A 6,761-nucleotide genomic window follows, 5' to 3' on the forward strand; every position below is an offset into this window, starting at 1 on the left:
CCATTATTTTAATTTTATGAGATTTTTATTTCTAAAAATCTAATACATGGATTCTGTGTATCTCCACGCTGTTTAATATATTTCCAGAGAAAATCAGTGGCGGCTCATGACCCGTGTGACTCGGTAGGCGACAAAATTTTAGTTGCGACTATTTGCCCCTATTGTAAATTTATAGGATTCTTTAAATTTCGAGATATTTATAGGATTCTTTAAATAATTGAGACATACGAGGACCTATCTGCAAACCTTATTTCTAAATGTATTACAATGTTATCTAATATTTCATAAAATAAAATTCGCAAAGAAGATATTTGACTTAGCCGCTTTTATTAACATATCGAATTGACACACTGAGTGAATAGCACACTGAAGCCCCGTTCTCAGAACATCGGTATTGTCGAGTGACACGTCAAAAGAACCAATGAGATTTGCACAAAATTCAAAATTGACAGCTGTTTGAATTTTGTACGATTCTCATTGGTTCATTTGACGTGTCGCTGGCGACACTCGCTGTTCTGAGAACGGGGCTTGAGACTTTTCTGTAATATCTGTGTATCGTCTTCTTGCAACGAATAAAATAACGCGCTAAATTTTTCATGCTGGTGAATGTATTTCAAAAACTATACATTTTAGTCATATATACTTTTCTAAGGAAACTCGTCTTTATTTTTTTACTAGAATCCGAAAATCAACTAATATATAGGGTGTTCCATTACAAACAACACAACTTTGATAGGTCATTTTTTGGGGGGTGGGGGACACCCTGTAAAACTCCCCTGTAGTATATAATTTTAGAAAATGCTTTAAATTGACCTTACATAAACCCACAAAATTTCAATTCAATACATACTTTTGTTCTCCATGCAAATACTGCGTCGTATATGACGCGCCACCCTGTCTTATTCGATTTTAATCAAAATTTCAATGATTGGAATATAAGCAGAATAAGTATAGCTTATACATTAGATTCATTTATTTCAATAAACTTAATAAAAAAAAAACAATTAAAAAAATCAAAAATTAAGAAGAAAATAACTAAGAATTTACTAAAATTACTAAAATACGAAAAAAAATGGCTAAACATTTTAGTATTTTATCTATAGAGCACAATATAGAAGGTTTCACATTAATACATTCACAGTAATTGAATTCCGAGGTAAAAGTCGCTGGCCACTCCACTATATTTCAGATTCTTTTATTTCTGTGGCGTGTTCTGAAATAGAACCGGTTACATCAATTTGAATAGTCTCGGACAAGCCCGAAAAATGTTTTCAATTTGCTTTAAACCTTTTTTGAATTTTCATATAAAAGTTTTAAAAGCTACGTATAATGAATATGAAATATCCCCTTAACGAAATGTGATATATCCTCTTAAGAAATATTGTGAATATCGCCTTAACTTCTAAGCCTACCGAGCCTTCACGACTTCATGCGAAGGCGACCGGAGATTTCGAGGTGGCGGTATTCGTCCTACAAGTCAAAATTCCTACCATCCGAACGTCACTTCGGGCATGTTCGGTAGTCCTAAAAATTCCTATTTTAAGAATTTTGTCCTGGCTAACGTATTAAATCTGTCAACGTCGCATACTTTTCAATCTTGTTTTGTTTTTGAATTTGACAGGATTAACCTCAGAAAAAGTTTAAAAATTATAATTTTTATGAACATTGACGAATAATGTTATGAATAATGTAATAGAACCTGATATAAAATAATCCGGAAATATTTACAAATAAAGCATAAACAAAATGACAGTGATAGCAACACGATTACCTTTGATAATGTGTTTTTTATATAAGAATACGTCTACATAGGTTGAAATCTCAGGTGTGTATCTAGATAATATGTATTCAAACAAAAGCTGTAAAACGATTAACAGTTTTTAGAAAATATTAAGCTATCCACAAATTCCTGAAAATAAAGTAGCCGTGATTTGCAGAAAAAATGTTCTTAATTATTTTTCCCACATGATGTCCTTTCAGGTTCCAGGTATGTGATATTGTTTTAATTGCAAGATCTATATGTAGCTTACAAAAATTCATTCTCCAGGAAACAGCACGGGCATGTATTAGGCATAATAAGTAATTATAAAAATATGAGCAAAAATGAGATGGTTTAAAAGAGTGAAAATTTTAAGGTTAAGAAATCTGAAACTCAAAGGAAAACTGATTAAAAACTGATAAATAAGTACCGTTAAACTGGAAAAGCAAACTAGTAAGTATTTTATTATGAATCTATTCAGTATAACATTGTGGTATTTTACGAAATATATTTCTTTTAAATTACAGCTATACGCATAATACAAAAAACAATTTATCATCTTTAAAACCATAAGGCATAGCCATAGGATATATGATATATGAGATAGGTAGGTATATACCATGTGGTAGGTACAATATGATCGAAAAAAAAACGGCGTCAGTGATGGCTATGAAATGAAGATCGGTGTCTTTTATATGTAAAATTATATAGGGAATGTCAAGGATCGTCATTTCCAAGCCAACTGGACGCCGTTTTTTCGATTATATGAGATATAAGTGTCAGCCTTGCTAGACCACAGACCTTTATATTATACTTCTAGCACAAGGACATATCGGCAAGCCTTAGGTTGGTGTTTACGTGTGAAGGTGTGAATCGCTGTAGTGATCTGGTCGTAGATAGAAAAATATAAAATATTTATTACAGAACCACACTTAATCTGATGATTTCCTATGCATTCAATACCAAGTTCAAGACATCTGATTGTAATAAGCATATTGGCCATACTTTTCATATACATGAAAATCGTATCAATCGTGTATCACATAGCACATTTAAGAGGACTGATCCTATAAAGGCATTTATTTTTGTTTTCTATTTATAACCTCGTTAACTCATTTATTTTGTAGATTTATTGAATATTAAGCTCTAGGATAAAAAAACCTACTTAGACAGAACATGGGTATTTTCAAATACTTTATTTAGAAGATCTTGTCAGGACAATGATAGAAGATTACAGAAAAATATCTGACGTAGGACAAATGTATAAAGTATTCAGAATACTCTTCGGGAACAATTTAGAATGATGCAGCGTAAACTACAGTAAAGTCTGAACATTAAAGCATAAAGGTAAATAAAGTATCCATACATATGTGCAGCAAAGTCTTAATATAATAAATTTATTGTTTTCAGAAACAAAATCCACAACTTATTCTGCCAAATACAAATAGTACACATCTTATTTTACTAAGCGTGTTGACCGTACTCTTCATACACACAAAAATCGGCACCCAAGGCCTGAAATGCCGACTCTAGTATACCTATTCTATGTAATAAATAATTTTTTAAGAATATTTATTTGTATTATTATCTTTCTAGATTAAAATATTTTTAATCAGTCTGAGAATCAATCTGAATTTATTTTTAAAAAAGAACGAGTATACCTAAAAGCAAAAATGATTTAAGTTAGTATGTCAAAATAATAAGTTAAGATATTTTTAGAAAACCTGTATTTTAAATTGCCAAAGCTGATAAAATTTCAAATATTTTTCAAACTAAAAAAATGTATCGATCTGAATTAATTTTTCAAATATAACCAGAAAAAAATATCTATTTTGAAGTTGCAGCTGTGGTTGCAATACTCTGTATTGCTAAAAAACATTTTATTTATTAAAATTACAAAATTACGGTATAAAGTTATAAAAATGTGTGGTTCTCCCGAGATTTCGCCTAAGCCGCGCCTTAATACGATACAACTCCGACTTACGTCGAGTCGCTACCGCACGATGAGTTAGACAGAGACAGAAGACTGCCGTACGTCGTGCATCGACTCTGATAGTAGTCGATGTAGAAATCGCCGAACAAAAGCGTTTGCAGTACTCCAACCCAACTGTCAAAATTATTTTGTTTTGTAACGCAGCGCCACAGTCAGCGTGCGCTAGCGGTAGTGAATATTTTAATATACAAGACCACAAATATTAAAATAATATCGATTATTACAACACACTTCCGTATATTAACAGTATTTTTATGTATTGTAAACTGGTCTATGTATCGTAAACTGGTCATTAATAGTAAATAATGTAATGTAATAAACCGCTTAAATTCTGCCAAAATTTTAGAGTAGGCGCCTCCTACCTTGCCTACCCTGACGAGCCGATTTTTATACTGACAAGAACAGGTAACAAAGACCAGTCAAAAACCGACATACATTAAGTTAACAAACTATGATTTTGACATTGTCAAAAGTAATTTAATTTTAATATTCAGGGGAAATTAACCGAAACATGCCAGATACGCTGGGGGTCTAAGCTATTTCCCGCGTAGTAACATTTTATCATGCTCACTTTTTCTTTAAGTTTATAACAATAAATTATTGCTAGTACTGAATATTAAATTTTTATTAAAATTAAGTTACGTTTGAAAATAACGATGACAACTTAATGTCAGTTTTTGACTGGTGTTTGATTGTTACCTGTTCAGTTTCAATATAAAAATAGATATAATCTTTCTTAAATTATTCAAAATCGACTGGTCCAAAATTGTTCAAATTAGGCGTGTGTATTTAGCATAAGCAGACCTTTAAAAACCTATTTACGACTTCTCTGTAAGATAAATAGTGGAGTCAATATTTGGACAGTTCAAAATTTGCATGGGATTTCCTATGTTTCCAACGACGATGCACCATCCGGTATATGAGATCCAATTCCGACATTCTAAAATAAATACATACAGCAGGAACAGAGGACACTAGTAGACCTCAATAAAGCCTTATCTAGAGCTCAAACAGATACATACGGTGTTTATAACTCTAAACACAAAGGTTGCAATATCAAGGCAGACCATTAGAGGCTAGTCTAATTATTATCTATCACGCAGTAATGTGATACGTGCAATTAACGGGCAATCCCTAATTGCAAGTTTAAAGTGTGGCTTTCATTATATCCTCTAAATCCCCTCTATCTATGCCTGACCTCTTGTTTCTAATGTTCTCTTTTCAAAAATGGTATTATTGTTACAGGTGTTGTTAGCGCTATTTTTAACTTAATTAACTCTAACACGTATTTCACAGAGGCTGAGCTAAATAGACATGCATAGGGAAAACTGAGCATAATAAGTCTCAATAACTTTGGCAATATTTAAGGTGCTGTTGCAAATTAATTTACAATAAAAATCCTCCTCAGTCAATGGTAATTGTAGAAAACAACAAATACATAGTAGATAAATATCTACTTATAGTGAGTATCTACTTATTAAAAAAAGAAAATCGTAATGCTTCCTTTCGAGAAATATCGGCTCAAGCGCATGTGTCTCAGAATAGTGTTAATAGAATTATAAAAACACATAACTATCGTCTCTATCAATTGGAACTACATCAAGAACTAAATTACTTTATCAATACAAATTTCACAATGCATGTGCTTAATACAATTCATGAAGATTGGAGCATTTAACTAAAATCTTATTTTCCGATGAAGCTACCTTTAAAAGTAATGGATTAGTAAATATATGTAATATTCAATATTATGTAACAGATAACCCACACTGTAGTAGATAAGTATGACACTATTAGTGATAAACAAACGCCTACTATTGTAAGAGCAAAAGTCAGACCTTCCTTAAAAAAGCAGAATTTGCTCATTAAGTATCGATTTTAGGTATAAGGAGTACTTAGTAAAAAAAAATTATACAAAACCTTTTTTGATCATGATACAAATTACAGGATGTTCCATTTAAAATAGTGGAAAAAAATATAACATTATTATTTTATGTACTATTTAGAAGTTAATAAAGTTTATTATTATTTATTATTATTTATAAACAAAATGAAAGAACGCAAAAAATTAAGGCCTTGAAAACCCTGCATATATGCTTATTCTCTGCATTAAGTTCATCAGACCGAGGGAAACAGCCATTCGACGACCGGTTTCGGAGATTTATCTCCATCGTCAGGCCGACTTTGCTGTAACCAGATCGAGGGTTACAGCAAAGTTAAACTTAATGCAGAGAATAAGCATATATGTAGGGTTTTCAAGGCCTTAATTTTTTGCTTCTTTCATTTTGTTTATTTATATAAACCCTACTAAGCCTCAGCTCCATCTACGGTAACGTAGATGAAGTAAGTTTATTATTATTTAGTTGACAAAAATTTTTTTGGAAGCCTATATCAACCTGTATGATCCTATTTTATAAACTTTAAGTTACCGATTTTAAACTATAATTCTTTACAAAAAATGTCTATACCTCTCTATATGTTATCATTCTTCAGTTAGAGAATGATTCAGTCAATCAGATTCTACAAATTTTATTAACTTCAGTCAGCAAGGTGGTAACGGTTAATGTAAAATGATAACTACTCAATAGATTTTTAAGACATTTAAACAATACATTTATTAAATAATTTATATGACATGGTAGATAAATCTCTATCTCTAATCTTCCTTCTAAAATAAAATAAAAACCTCATAAAAATGTACCCAACTCCGCTAGCTCCTATTAAATATTTAAATCAGATAAAGGGCCCCTTACTTACGTTAAATTTTCCGATATCCTACCCCGAAATTTGCTCTTTTATGCAGCTAAGTTCCCGAGGCTCTTTACAGTACGGAAACCCATTAAGCTTACAACATTGAACAGGAAACACGAACCGCACCCACAGCAAAAATAAAACTTTTAATGTATTCTGTAAATATAAAGAAGTCAATTTGAATAATAGACTAAAGAAAAATAGCTATAAAATGGTTGTTTTTTTACTAATTGGGATGTTTTATTACCGACAGAAGAA

At 31.3% G+C, this 6,761-nt stretch overlaps 1 long non-coding RNA gene across 1 annotated transcript; it reads left to right on the forward strand.

Annotated features, from left to right (window-relative positions):
- The first annotated feature begins 1,630 nt into the window (after positions 1–1,630).
- On the forward strand, positions 1,631–2,735 carry LOC115889365. Its single transcript, XR_004051436.1, has 5 exons — positions 1,631–1,825; positions 1,885–1,987; positions 2,048–2,212; positions 2,287–2,366; positions 2,580–2,735. It is a non-coding gene; the product is annotated as an uncharacterized LOC115889365 (long non-coding RNA).
- Positions 2,736–6,761: the final 4,026 nt, after the last annotated feature.

The sequence above is a fragment of the Sitophilus oryzae genome, unplaced genomic scaffold (genome assembly GCF_002938485.1).
Source record: "Sitophilus oryzae breed Bouriz unplaced genomic scaffold, Soryzae_2.0 scaffold_1177_pilon_pilon, whole genome shotgun sequence".
Classification (NCBI taxonomy): domain Eukaryota; kingdom Metazoa; phylum Arthropoda; class Insecta; order Coleoptera; family Curculionidae; genus Sitophilus; species Sitophilus oryzae.